Consider the following 16,072-nt stretch of genomic DNA (forward strand, 5'->3'; position numbering starts at 1 on the left):
AAAGGAGAAATATTTTTATTTATTTTATTTTAACTTTTATGAAATTTTATTTTAATTTCAATTTGTAGGACAAGTTTATTAAGTTCATGCTTGCATCATGCATGTTAAGAGTTCTAATAAAACATTTCAAAATGCATGTGTAACTCAGTTAAATAAAAGTATGTTGTCCAGTCATATAATTTGTCATTTTAGTTTCCTTAAAATCTCGTCACGTCTCGTTCTCGTGAACCCAATATAGTGTATCGTCACACCCCTAGCAGTAATCCTCAGTATGGAGGAGATGATAAATACCCTGACCAGTGCACGACCTATGGTGGCGTACTGCTTACAAGCAGAATAAATAGAACATTTCTCCATAGTACTGCTGGCTAGCATGCTATCAGCGGTGATTCGCTTGATTCGGAGCTGCGGTGTTTGTGTAAATTTACTCATGTTCAAAGGGCTTCCATATGGGAAGATACAACTCTCACAGTCCTCCTCAAACCGAACCAGTGTGCATGTCCGCACAGCGCGGACGGTGACTTGTGCAATACGACTGGACCTACAGAACATTCATACAGTGCCATTCATTCAGTAGTATTGTAATAGTGCATATATATCTGTGTGAATGGCTGAAACACAGTCACTGATGTAAACTATGGACCCGCTCTGCGCGGCCCACTGATCAGCTGATGTGCGCCGTGTTGTCAGTCAGTATGTATGTCCAGACACAGTGTACTGCGCAGGTAACCCGTCCGTGCTGCGCGGATCTGCACACTATTCAGTTTGAGGAGGACTGAGAGGTTTATCTTCCCGTATGGAAGCCCTTTGTGCCGCATCATGCGATGCGGTTACCGCTTCTGGTGTAATGTTCTGACGATTTCAGTGTGAATCTGAACATGAAGTATGATTACACATACAAACTGCACCTCCGAATCAGGCCAGGCACAGCTGATAGCACGCTAGCCAACTACTATGGAGAAATTTTCCCTGAATTACGAGATGCCTCACTCATAACGAGCAGCCTGCCGCCATACCCAGTTCACAAACTGAAAGCACAAAATGGCGCGAGTGCGTCGATGACGTCAGATTTCATTCCATATATTCAGACTTTCACCACTTGAAAGTCTGAATATATGGAATGAAAACCTGAATATATGGAATGAAAGTCTGAATATATGGAATGAAAGTCTGAATATATTGAATGAAAGTCTGAATATATTGAATGAAAGTCTGAATATATGGAATGAAAGTCTGAATATATTGAATGAAAGTCTGAATATATGGAATGAAAGCCTGAATATATGGAATGAAAGTCTGAATATATGGAATGAAAACCTGAATATATGGAATGAAAACTGACGTCTTTGACGCACTCGCGCCGTTTTGTGTTTTCAGTTTGTGGTAATTATAGGAAATTGTAACTACTTCGTTTCACAACATATATCTGTCTGACTGAACAGTTCTCTTGTATTAAATTAACAAATATGAGCCTCTTGTAAAGCCTGGTTTAAGCCTGGTTTATACTTGACGCGCCGCGAGCGGCGCGAGGGTCCGCGCGGCGAAAATGACGTAATCGCTGTGGCTCCGCCCGTGCGCTAGGGCCTCGCGCGCTGTCGGGGCGCGAGGTCGTGCACCTCTCGAATTTTGTAACTTCGCGCGCGCGCCGCGCTTCAGCGCGATGGACAAAGTCATGTTTGCTGGGTTCATACACCTATACAAGGTGGAATTAAAGCACTTGTACGTCACTTTAAAGGTCCATTTCAATATTTCCCAGCACGTTAAACTTAATTAAGTTAAATATTTATACATATACTCGAAATGAATCGAAATAATTCGCTTTTTTATCACATTATTTAATGGTTGTTTATTTTCAAAACGCCCAATCTTAACGTCTTCACGTTCTCTCATGTTTCGTCCTGGAATTACAAGAGGCTCGTATTTGTTAACGTATCGTTTCGGACAACACTGCAAAGCCATATTTACGTTTGATGCCTGATGTGTATATATACGGTCTCTGGTCATGTAAAAATGTTCTTTCACCGGTTTTGCAGGGGTTTTTTATTCTCCTATCGCCACCTGTCTCGGAGAACACTGCAGCGACGCTCGCGACGTTCGCGAAAGTATAAACGCCTACACCGCTCGCGCAGGGTCGCGCGAGGTGGGCGGAGCCGCGCGCTACGGTCGCTCGCATTCCAGGACGAAACATGAGAGAACGTGAAGACGTTAAGATTGGGCGTTTTGAAAATAAACAACCATTAAATAATGTGATTAAAAGCGAATTATTTCGAATCATTTTGAGTATATGTATAAATATTTAACTTAATTAAGTTTAACGTGCTGGGAAATATTGAACTGGACCTTGAAAGTGACGTACAAGTGCTTTAATTCCACCTTATAAAGGTGTATGAACCCTGCAAACATGACTTTGTTCATTGCGCTGAGGCGCGGCACGCGCTAAGTTACAAAATTCAAGAGGTGTACGACCTCGCGAATCGACAACGTGCGAGACCCTCGCGCATGGACGGAGCCACTGCGATTACATCATTTTCGCCGCGGACCCTCGACGCTCGCGACGCGTCAAGTATAACCAGGCTTAAATCGATCGATCACCAGTGTTGGCGCCAGAGCGAACTAGTAACTCATTGAATCATAGATGTAGATCAGAGATAAATAAACTAGATTTTTTTCAGCGTGAGAAATCAGACGTATGGCGTGTGTGGCAACCCTGCAAACCGCAGCTCCGAATCAAGCGAATCACCGCTGATAGCATGCTAGCCAGCAGTACTATGGAGAAATGTTCTATTTATTCTGCTTGTAAGCAGTACGCCACCATAGGTCGTGCACTGGTCAGGGTATTTATCATCTCCTCCATACTGAGGATTACTGCTAGGGGTGTGACGATACACTATATTGGGTTCACGAGAACGAGACGTGACGAGATTTTAAGGAAACTAAAATGACAAATTATATGACTGGACAACATACTTTTATTTAACTGAGTTACACATGCATTTTGAAATGTTTTATTAGAACTCTTAACATGCATGATGCAAGCATGAACTTAATAAACTTGTCCTACAAATTGAAATTAAAATAAAATTTCATAAAAGTTAAAATAAAATAAATAAAAATATTTCTCCTTTTTTCAAGCGCAAACAATACAGCGAGTCCCCGCTTAACGACGGTGTTAGACCGAAAAGTCTGTCGTTAATCGCGACCCCAGATTTAGATACGCTTTGATCGTAAATACAAAAACGAACAATGTTCTCGTGCACAACACTCCACTGTGCTGCCACTGCTCCTCCGCGCACCGCACAAAATAACATAAAAAGTTGGTCGTAACTCCGGTCCGTCAACCAGACCCGTCGTTAAGCGGGGACTCACTTTATTATGTGCAAAACAAAAAGTTTTTCTCTGTCAATAGGCTACAGAGTGCAAATAGTGCAAACAGAGCCTGACCAAGTATGTCACTGAATTTGCTGCAACTACACTGCCATGTTCATTTTTAAGAATATTAACATCGCTACACTGCTCCCGATATCCTGCTGTCTCAACTTGCCAAAGCGCCTTTCTGTCCCTGCTACCAAGTGAGATATGTTGATCTGAGTACTGAGCTGTGGTGGTGCTGTAAATGTCTCTGTATCGTGCTCGTATTGGCCGCGGTGTACGGCATTATTTTCATACAATGTTTGTATATGGTCAGTGTCTTATCAGTCACTCTCTTTTCATTTATCATTTCTGCCGGGTACCCAAAATGCTGCCAAACAAACGAGCCTGCCACCATACCTGGTACCACAAACTGAAAGCACAAAATGGCGCAAGTGACGTCAGGTTTCATTCCATATATTCAGACTTTCATTCCATATATTCAGGTTTTCATTCCATATATTCAGACTTTCGTTCCATATATTCAGATTTTCGTTCCATATATTCAGACTTTCATTCCATATATTCAGGTTTTCATTCCATATATTCAGACTTTCATTCCATATATTCAGACTTCATTCCATATTCTCAGGTTTCATTCCATATATTCAGACTTTCATTCCATATATTCAGACTTCATTCCATATATTCAGACTTCATTCCATATATTCAGACTTAGCAGTCATTCTATATATATATAGTTTTTTCCTGAACGGCTTGCCATAATATATATATATATATATATATATATATATATATATATATATATATATATATATATATATATATATATATATATATATAAGTATATATATACTGCTCAAAAAAATAAAGGGAACACTTAAACAACACAAAATAACTCCAAGTCAACCACACTAGAGATGAGAGGCAATTAGCAAGACCCACCCCTATAAAGGAGTGGTTCTGCAGGTGGGGACCACAGACCACTTCTCAGTACCTATGCTTTCTGGCTGATGTTTTGGTCACTTTTGAATGTTGGTGGTCCTTTCACACTCGTGGTAGCATGAGATGGACTCTACATTTACATTTACATTTATGGCATTTAGCAGACGCTCTTATCCAGAGCGACTTACAAAAGTGCTACGTAGTTGCTTGGAATCTCCAAGGTAGTATAGATAGTCCTGAACACAAGGTACTCTAAGCTGGAAAAACCACTAGACGAAAGTCATATGATCCCTAACAATTATGCCAAGTCATTATTATACCTGAATATACACATCACCTGAGGAAAAGACAGTAAGCAATTCCTATAACCCAATTATGCACAATACCTGAGAAAAGACAGTAAACAATACCTGTAACAAACTCTACAACCCCCACAAGTGGCTGAGGTAGTGCAGCTCATCCAGGATGGCACATCAATGCGAGCTGTGGCAAGAAGGTTTGCTGTGTCTGTCAGCGTAGTGTCCAGAGGCTGGAGGCGCTACCAGGAGACAGGCCAGTACACCAGGAGACGTGGAGGAGGCCGTGTGAGGGCAACAACCCAGCAGCAGGACCACTACCTCCTCCTTTGTGCAAGAAGGAACAGGAGGAGCAGTGCCAGAGCCCTGCAAAATGACCTCCAGCAGGCCACAAATGTGCATGTGTCTGCACAAACGGTTAGAAACCGAGGGCCCGACGTCCACAGATGAGGGTTGTGCTCACAGCCCAACACCGTGCAGGACGCTTGGCATTTGCCAGAGAACACCAGGATTGGCAAATTTGCCACTGGCGCCTTGTGCTCTTCACAGATGAAAGCAGGTTCACACTGAGCACATGTGACAGACATGACAGAGTCTGGAGACACCGTGGAGAGTGATCTGCTGCCTGCAACATCCTTCAGCATGACCAGTTTGGCAGTGGGTCAGTAATGGTGTGGGGAGGCATTTCTTTGGAGGGCCGTACAGACCCCCATGTGCTAGCCAGAGGGACCCTGACTGTCATTAGATACCGGGATGAGATCCTCAGACCCATTGTGAGACCTCATGTGTCTGCAGTGTATCAGCAGTTCCTGCATGATGAAGGCATTGATGCAGTGGACTGGCCTGCCCATTCCCCAGAACTTAATCCAATCAAGCACATCATCCACCAAATGCCACGTTGCATCACAGACTGTCCAGGAGTTGACTGACGCTTTAATCCAGGTCTGGGAGGAGATTCCTCAGGAGAACATCCACCGCCTCATCAGGAGCATGGACAGGCGTTGTAGGGAGGTCAAACAGGACTTGAAGGCCACACACTACTGAGCCTCATTAGCCTGTCATTTGATTTTTCGCTTTGATTTTGAGTAGGATTCCAAATCCAGACCTCCATAGGAAAATAATTTTTATTTACATTGATCATTTTTGTTATTTTGTTCTCAACGCATTCCACTATGTCCACTATGTAGTAAATCAAGATTTTCAACTGGAATATTTATTCATTGAGATCTAGGATGTTTGAGCAGTAAAAACTGTAGTCTGTTTTCTTAAATATGACCTATATTACTGTATATTACTGTACATGTTTTCATATATATATATATATATATATAGTATATAGTCCATATTTAAGGAGACAGACTAGTGACAACTGGTGATGGGAATTCCGGTTCAAGGGAACCGAATCTTTTGGCTTCGTTCGTTAGAGCGGTTTAAAGAATTGCCTCTTCGTTCCTTTTTTTCTGGTAGCTGGAGGCGCTACTGGATAAACTACAGTAAAAAATTGGAATATCATGAAAAAGTTAATTTATTTCAGTAAGTCAATACAAAAAGTGAAACGCATATATTATATGGATTCATGGCACACAGGTTGTGGCACTGCTGTGGCACTACTGAGGTATTATGGAAGCCCAGATTTCTTTGATAGTCTGCATTGTTGGGTCTGGTGTCTCTCACCTTCCTCTTGACAATACATTGGCAATGCACATTTTACAAAGTATATTTTAATAACAATAGTTTGTCAAAAAAAATCTGTATAACGTGTAGCCAAACTGGGCCTACATTTCAAGCATAAAAACAATTAGAAACAAAAACAATTTAGTAAAATTTACTAAATTACATTTTCTAGCACTGCTCATTTGCTGAACGTTCACTAGTGTGACCAAGCACTTTTTAAGTCGCTCTGGATAAGAACGTCTGCTATAGGCTATGGCCTAAATGTAAATGTAATCTATGATCAATCTAAGTGAATGACCCAATTTCCTTTAAAAACATTTTTTGTTTATTGTAACTGCATGCAAAAGTCTTAACAAGAAGGTACTTACCTTGTGGTAAGTGTTTACACTATAACACCAGATGTCTGTTTAAATATCGGAGTTTATTAGTTCTTATTTGAAGAACAGTGTTAAATTTGTCCTTGAACATGAGGTATTTTAAAATGTATTTGTTTACGTTTGCCACTTTCTTGTGGCTGTATTATTATGAATCTAATAGCTTTGTCTGTGTGTGAAGTGCAAAACGATGTGTTAGATCTGTGACGACCTGTCAGACCTTGACTGCTGTGCAAAGCCGGAGTGGCTAATCGGGAGATTCGGGAGGATTCCCGATGGGCCGGCTCATGTCAATCTCTAGTTTGGGCCGATTGGGAGGGGACAATAATTTTGGGCCGGATTTGGTCATAAAACTCCCGGGCTGAAAAAGTGTCCCACTCCGGCCCTGCTGCTGTGCCAAGCAGACGTGAACAATGACCTGCCTAGACAAGCCATACTGGGGGATTTGCCCCTTTAAGAAGTGAGGAAGAATACCCAGCTTCTTTGGGTCAGTGGGGAGAGGAATCTTCTTCACATGCCAGGTACACCGACGTCTTCTGACCAAAACAATGTCATAAGCAAGACTATATTGTCAGTACCGAACAGACACGCACTTTTAGGACACACGTACCCCCGCATAAACAATTCAAACGGAAAAAGAGGATTAAGGCTGTACATCCTGGTTTGAGTATGTTAAGTCATATATATTATTCGGGCAAAACCTTGGAAACCCTAACCATACGTGAATATTGTTAAAGCAACACAAAGAGCCAGTGAGTGTTCGTATATCAGGAACGCGTGAATCTGGGCTGAGAAGTGTAAATGTCTTCTCCTACTTGACCACAAGAGGGCAGCAGTGCCTTTAAGAAAGCCCAGGAAAGTGTTCAGCTTGATTTTCATGTGGTGGAGTAAGCACAAGTCATATTATCTTGGATAGAGACACGAGTCCCTGGGAGATTGTTTAATGTTTTACACGTGCTTCTACTGTATCTGTATCTGTAACTCTTTTCAAGAGTTAGTGAAAAGAAAATTCTTCCTAAACAGGGCTACTAAATTAGGCTAATAGATGTCTACACCTATTCAGCAAAACAGGAATTAATATTTAATGAAGTGAATCAGAAATGCATCTTCAGTACTTAAATAACACTGTAAATTTATAATAAATATGGGATGCACACTGCAAGTTTATTTCTTTTATTAACCTTTATTAACACAGCTTTCAATTTTTCAAAATGATTACAGCACAATTTTAACATGGCATGTGAGTATTTCTCTTGCTTTGTGTAAGGATTTAATTCAAAAGCATAACATCTGTTTCGTTTTTGAAGAAAGAAAACTTGTTCATAGTATAAATCACCCAGGGAGGTGTAAAGATTCTTGTGACTGGGTTAATTTTGGTCATGTATTCATTGCTTCACATCCAAAAGATTATTTACATTAGTTCAGGCCAAGTTCAGGTTATGTAAAGTCTAACTCTGACTACACTGGAGAAGAATTTATGTAATTTTACGGAGAGAAACTTGCCATATCAGTTTCAGAGAATGAAGACACAAAGTTGAAAGATATACGCACATCAATGAAACAGTGCACTGATATATTGCGACAGTTCCTGTTATAGCTTACACAGCCTACACAGGTTTACTAACACATGCACACCTCTCAGAGAGACACGAGGAATGCAAGCAGGTACAGTCGGGTGGGGTTGTGGGCTGGGTGACACGCAGAAAATAGAACGTGTTGAAAAAAGCGATTCTCCGAAATATTTGGGTAGCTCATCATCGCTCGTCTTAAATTCCTGCCCTGACAGCTCAACAAAAGCTCGTTGTGCCTTCAGACCAGCTCAGCTTCAGAAGGATTGTGAAGCCTTTCCTCTCTTGGCCTGGCGCCAAGCCAATATCGCCGCGTAGCTCCTTTATGAGCATGAAGGCTTAATGGTCGCCCATAAACCACCCCCTGTAACATGCTGTCAGTGAGGAGAAACTGAGTTTGAGAGCAACGCCAGGCGTCGAGCACTTCAAAGGCGACGCCTCCCCCGCTTGGCAGCGGACCGGAGCTGCAGGCTAAAATAAAGCAGGTGTGGTTAGATTTTGTTCGGCTTTATGATTACACAGGGCAACGTAGCTTTCCGAAAGAGGGGGTAAAGAGCGGATCACTACATGACTACGACGTCTACCATGTAGCGCTCTGGATGCTGGCAAAACACACCTGAGAGTGTGAAGCCTTGGGCTAGAGTTTTCTGCACCATGTGCATCTCGCAAATGGGCTTTACAGATGTCTTTATTCTGCTCGCTGGTGGCAGGTGGAATCTGCTGAAGGCAGGAAATCTTTTCGTTAGATTTATGAGCTCACTTCCTCTCCTGGTTCGGAAATCGAATGGACCTAACTCAGAGGGAAGCTGAGCAATGGCGTGCCCGCGGCGTGCTCGTGTGGGCCGTGAGGACGTCTGGCCTGGCTGAGATTTACAAAGGGCCTAAAAATGTCGAGGTCACCCCTACTGCTAGATATCTTCTCTCCAGTATTCGGTTAAAACCAGTCCCAGTACACCTGGAGCCGTTGTTCCACCACTCCTGAAGGTTTTTATTAACTGTATAACTGGCCGTTCAGTTGGAACTAAATTCAGCCGGGTGGTAGAGCTATATGAACAATGTAGCATTTCCATCCTCTGAAAGCAATAAAGAAAGGTCGTTGCTTTGTTCAAGAGGAAAGTAAATACAGATTGTTACATTGCCTTTATGAATGAAAGACATTTAAAAAATGTGTGTGTTGCCTAACTTTGTTGGTTTTTCTTCAGTGCACCATATGTCACAGGCCCTCTGTAAATGCACTATTAGAAGTTGGGTCTTTTATCTGTATCTGTTTAATACAGTAACTATCACATCAACAGTTGTATTTAGTTAGTGTGGTCTGTATGTAAGTGGGAGAATGAAAGCTCATGAGAGTGAAATGCACATCTACCTAGCTGAGCAGACCCAGAACCGGCTGAGCAGAACCACTCATGCTCTGGGTGATAGTAGCCCTTACTCACTATTAAACGTGAGCATTTATGTCCAGTCAGTGTGGTGAGATCAGCAGTGAAATCCTTTACCACAATTCTGGATTTCTGTACGTAGTCAGCGCGCTAATATTTAGACTGGGGCCTTATGGTCTAGTTAAATCAAAACCAAGGTAAAGAGAGTAGCAGATTAAGTACCCAGAAGCCCCTGTGTTAGTTTTCAGTGAGGTGAAATAAACCATCCTTCACCATGCATGCTTTGCAGATCTTCCATTGTAAACGGAAGATGTAAACATGAAGAAAAAAAGAGAAGATACAGCTAAAAGCATCGTCATAGCTCTGTTGCAACATTTTGATTTAGGGTATGCTTCACCTTGAATCGCATCATTTCTTGAAGCTTGTTGCTTTTTAGTTTGTTTTTTTCTTGTATATCTTAACTCTGCACCTCTCATGCAGTCTCCCACTCCTGCTGGGCACCTCTCAGTGTTCCCCACGCTCTCCACATCTGTTCCTTGCAGTACCGGTGTTCAACAGCCAGGGTCTCTCTTCTTCAGCATTCCAGCGTGCATGCACATCCTCCACACGTTTGTGCTGGAAGTGGTCAACAGATGTCTCAAAGCAGTGGCCATTGGCTCCATCAGAGAGAAGTCCAACCGGCCATTTCATTCCACACCAATGATGGTGTGCCAACCCAGAATTTTGAAATTTGCAGGAATAATTGCAATTCTGGAAATTCGATCAGAACAAAATGGGTCTTTTGATGCCTGTAAAACTGGAGGAGGTGTTATTTCTTACTGATCTGTGCAACCATTTATGTCCCGCATAGAAATCCCCTGAATTCCATCACCTTAAGCATGCAGATAACTAATTAAGTACCGCAGGGAGTTTTTTTTTTACCCCCTAAAATTGAAATTTGACTGACAAGTGTGTGCACCCAAGCAAGAAATCTTTGAAAGAAACCAGGCAGTGGGTTCGGAGTTGTGCATGGCTTGTGAACAAGTTGCATCCTGTCTTTTCACTCTTTAGATCTTTTATCCTTCTGCCCCCTCCCTTCCCATATGCTCACTTTTAAAGCCCTCTGTAGGAGCTGCACAGGTGCTACCGTTTGTGTGTGTGTGTGTGTGTGTGTGTGTGTGTTCGCAAACAAAAAGACTACCTGCACTGAATGCAGCTCAGAAGAATTATGCACCGCTGTAAAACAGAGCTTGTGCTGGTATTAACCACAACATGCAGGACAGTGACATCAAAGGCTGCCTTAGGGCAAAATCATACCACTGTTCATAAGCCAAGTTCAATCATTGCATTAGGCTGTAACTTTACTATTTGAATAGAGTCGAAAGATTTGTTCATGTAGAACTGAGTCTGAAAGCACTGATCAATGTCACCCTTTCCCTGCCGTACCCAGAGGGCGTTACATTAATACCACCCAGCTTTGAGAGCAAGACAGGACTGCCATACTACCCACTTCAGTTCTATTTCATATTATTATTTCATGCCTGCTGGGATTTCTTTCAGGAAAATCCCATCATTTCAAAAGCTCTGAGGGAGATGTCGTGAGTGAGGAAGAGAACAACAATGCATGTTTCATGACAAGGGTCTTTTGTTTAATAAAGGTCATATGTTCATAAATTTTGTTGATTAAGTCAACAAGCTCAAAGGTGTCAACACGCCTTGCTGTCTGGTTATAAATATCTTCTATGCACATGTCAGCAGTTAAAATGGCAAGCTCAAGTTATGTTTACATGCATGTAATCTGGCATTAAATACAATCTACAGTACTTTTCACATTCTACACCCCCCCCCCCCCCCCACCTACCAAAAAACCACTAGAGGTAGACTCAGTACTTTAAATGTTCTGTTCATGTTGTTTCCCAAGGTCACTAATGCATGAAGGGAGTGTTACAGAGACAGCCTCTCTATATATAGTCTCCATGAACCAAGGGCTACTATTAGTGGTAGAAAAATCATGTGCTAATATAGAGCATTGATGTAATCGTGTGGGCGGGGTTTTGTGTGTGTGTGTGTGTGTGTGTGTGTACACAATGAACGTGTATGTGGACGTCATACCATGTTAGATATCCTGTCTGTGTTTACTTGCTCCATCTGTGTTTACAGGCAAACCTCCATCACACACCGCTGTGTTTGTGCTGCAGGTTAGGAACCAGCAGGAAATGCTTGTCTGAAACTTCGAAAATTTTTGAGCAGAAAGGACAGAGCCTGAAGAGGAACGTCACCTGGGCCGCACTGGCTCAGGAAGCAGGTAGGCTGTGCTGTAGTCTCCTTGTTTTATTCCTTTTTTGAGAAGGGTGTCATCAGGAACAACCTGGCAACCCCACATAAATCTGGGGTGGCGAATGTATGACAGGCGAGTACTGTGAACCAGAGCCCCGCGTACGTCACATTTCCCGAGGCGTGCTTCTTGCACACCTTTGAGCTTTTTCATCCTTCATGATGGATACTAGCAAGAGACGTATGCAGGAGCAACTTTTTCCAAACTTTGGTTTGCATTTCTGCAAACAGCACGCGTTACCTCAGTACTGCAGAAGGATGGAATAAATGTGGCACTGTTGGGAGCGAGGGCCCATTCGAATGCAGAACTATAGTGTTTTTCATATGGTAGATGGCACGTATAAAATTCACCCTTCAGACAGGTCAGCACTCAGTGGGGGGAGGGGCCTCATTTGCTGGGTGCTTTGTGGTGACAGAAGCAAGCCGAGAGGGAGATGCTGGAGATCTTACAAAGAAACAAGGCACACGCGGCATTTGACACAAAAGAATGTTTTGCATTGTCACAGACTCTTTTGTTGCAGAACATGTTTGATTAATGCATCTGTCTGATTTGTGTGTGTGTGTGTGTGTGTGTGTGTGTGTGTGTGTGTGTGTGTGTGTGTGTGTGTGTGTGTGTGTGTGTGTGTGTGTGTGTGTGTGTGAGTGAGTGAAAGGGACAGAGAGGGAGGGAGAGAGAGAGTCTGAATCATTCCATCCAACATCATTGCACTGAAGGTATCAATGAATGTTTAAAGTAGTACCTAATAATGAAATTAAAAACTGAATGAAAAGTGTTCACTTTCATTCCAAGATTGCCCAATAGTAATAGTCGCCATCACCTGCTCTGTATAACTTTGCAGCAACTTCTAAGTTCTGTGGATCAGAGTGAGGCCATTGATATTCAGCGCTTCAGCATGTTAGGGTGGAAAGGTTGAGTGATCCGGGGCTCCGGTGCCCGGTACCTTCGTCCTCTACTGTCCCCCCCGTCAGAGCTCTTCGCTGGCCGCCTGCTGCGGCACAGATGGAGTTTCTGCGTCACCTCACGGGGGAATCTGGCAACCCGAGCGCCCAGCCGCCAGCACAGCTGACCTTTAAGTGATGCTGCTCTTACACAGCTGAGGAGAGAGGGAGAGAGAGAAAGAGAGGGAGAGTGGGAAAAAGGGAGAGAGAGGGGGGAGGGAGAGACTTGCATATGCATCGGCGAAGCAGACGGTCTTCTATCACACAGGAATTGTTCTTCTTTTCCCTACATGTACTGTCTTTCGTGTTAAATTGACCTTCCTAGTCAGAGAACATCTTGCCAGAGAGATGAGAGAAGGACTGTATTTAATGTGCTGTCAGCTAGAACAGCCAATAGCTTTCTTAAACTGTCATAACCAACATTTTCTCTATGTACCCCTCAGGGTTATTTTTTTGTTTGATACTGCATGGCTTGAATGTACAAGCTCACATTTCCGTGACTTCTTCTTGCAGTGGTTAAACTGGCCATGTTGTCAAATCCCTACGAGGTCTCTTGTCCAGATGTCTCTTCCCTACCATGTCGGTGTGTCACTCTGACTTTGTCATGTATCATAGCAAGCATGTGTGAACTTTTCCTAGCGACATATGTGGAAGAGCAGACAGAGAGAGGGCTTGCAATGAGGTTATGGGAACATCTGTCTCATACACACACACACACACACACACACACACACACACACACACACACACACACACACACACACACACGTATGCATACACACATGCATCCATCAAGACTTGGAACCCTGATGCGTTTGTTAATGAACAACCATGACTATAGCAGGTCAAGGCCTCTGAAGGAAGAGGATAAGCTCAGTGAATGGCAGGCTTGCCCGTGTTTGCTGAGTGATGGGAGGGGAACACGTCACTAATTGTTCATTAATTAAGTGTCCACAGGTTTGCTGGGCTGAATGGAGGCAGTTTGCCCTTGTTTGCATGACAAAGGTTAACCCTGCCCTATGTAGGGGGAGCGGGGGAGGGGGGGGGGAGTGGGGGGGTGGGGAACCTCATGCAATTGGTGGTGGTGTCCTTACACAACACAATCTCACTGGCATGCCTGTGCCTCAGAAGACCGAGCAGAATTCAATAGCCTTGATGGACGGTTATTGATCCAGGATCTGTTGCTCTGTTTGCACTGCTGTGTCACACTGCTATAGCCTTAGATCTCATCTTAGATCTGATCTTTTTCGGTCGCCCCGCCAGGCCATCAGAGATCTGTGCTCTTCTCCACTCTTGCTTGCCATTCTACCTCATCGTGGTCATTGCCACACACATCAGTCCCACATTCAGACACTTCAGTGGTGAAAGTGCTTTCATCTGCCATGCAAAGTTCTAAATGTCTGGGCCACCTTCCAAATGTTTCACGATGTTGCTACGCACACATGCCGAGTACTGTTGCTCGGTGGACGAAAACAGATAGGGGGTAATTTAGAGGCTTTGTTGCACAATAAGGGTTTTTCACAACTTTATAACGGGGGGAAGAAAGCATTCAGATTGTTCCTGTTTTAAGAGAACCATTACACTAAAGGTTTATGGTGTAGGACTGCTGGCTATAAACGCATGGTGGAAACACTGGCCTTTATCTGCCAAGTCAAAACCGCCAGTCTCCTGCTCAGTGTCAAAAGAGTTCAAGGCCACACACACACACACACACACACACACACACACACACACACACACACACACACACACACACACACACACACACACACACACACACACACACACACACACACACACACACACATTCTCTGTCTGTCTTTCTCTCTTTCACCCACCAGGACAAACCTTTGGTAATGTGTGTGTGCTTCCATAAATTTCTACAATAACTAATTTTAATGTACTCAAAAAAAAAAAAAAAAAACAATTTATGTAGATGAAAAGAGCTAGAATGTTTGCTGGAGATGTTTCTGAGTTGTACTGTATGTGTGCTCTGTAAATGCAGTAACAATGTCTCAGTTTTGAGCATAAAATGCTCTTTCAATTGTTCACAGGGTAAATACTAATCTGTGGCTGCACCATGGCCAAAGACCCAGTTTGATGTAACAGTACTTTCAGGGTCTCATCCTTACAGCTCAACATATAGAGGCCATGACAAGCTACGCTGAGTAGCTTGTCATGGCTTCTATATGGCTGTGGGTAGTATGTGTGTGTAAAAACCTTTGAATTATTTAACATCTTGGGTTAACTTTCAATACAAGAGCTACCCCATGTGGTAGAGTATAAGAAACAAACAAAACAAAAACACAGTTCTTAGTGGAGCAGAAGGTAAAGGTGATCTCTGATCTCAATGTTCTTTATCTTCCCATACCAAGACATGAGTTCTGTGAGCACCAGCCAGTCCACAACAGACCTCTCACTATTTTCACCAGTTGAGAAATCGTGCTTGGACCTTTTCACTCTGCCAGACATTCTTTTGGACTCTTCTTTCTTTTACATCACCCTTTCATTTGCGCACAGCTTCAGGTAAGGAAGTAAGCGTGCACCTCGAACAGGACACACAGAGGCCCAGCAAAGGAAGCCCAACCAGAGGCTTTTGTTTGCCATTTACGTATTGTGCTCTCCTTTATTGACATTTTCTTGTTTCTCCCCATTCTTTCACAGCAGGTGGCTCAGAACTTTGTTGTTTGTGTGTGTGTGTGTGTTTCCAGAGCCCTGCACCTGTGAGTGAAATCAGCATTTATGATAAACACCCATGCCCATCTCCTCCCACATACCAAGGACAAAGGCAGGCGGAGAGAAAGCCCCCACAACACACCCCCACCCCTCCTCGTCTTCCAACTCTTTTGAGTTTGCAGTGTTTTGAGTGCTGATGTTTTCCCGAGGCCACTCTTTACCTGCTCTCCCTGGTTTCTCCTCCTCCTCATTTCCCCTCAGGAGAAGAGACGAAGGCCCTTTCACTTGCACCTGTTTGACATATAGCAGTGCTCTCACGGTAGCGCAGATCTTTCAGGGAATGCCACCCTGGCCTTTGTGATGTATAATTGACCTCACCTGTCTTTTCTCACTGTGGCCCACCATCTGCATGCAGTTCTGACCACTGCCTATTTTACTTGTGCCAAAGAAAATGTGTGTTTACTCTTCCGAAACAAAACTACAACTCTAAAAGCAGGCTTGCTTTCCTGGTGAAACTCGGAGAGAGCACACCCCTGAAT

Source organism: Brachyhypopomus gauderio, chromosome 12 (assembly GCF_052324685.1).
Source record: "Brachyhypopomus gauderio isolate BG-103 chromosome 12, BGAUD_0.2, whole genome shotgun sequence".
NCBI classification, from domain to species: Eukaryota; Metazoa; Chordata; class Actinopteri; order Gymnotiformes; family Hypopomidae; genus Brachyhypopomus; species Brachyhypopomus gauderio.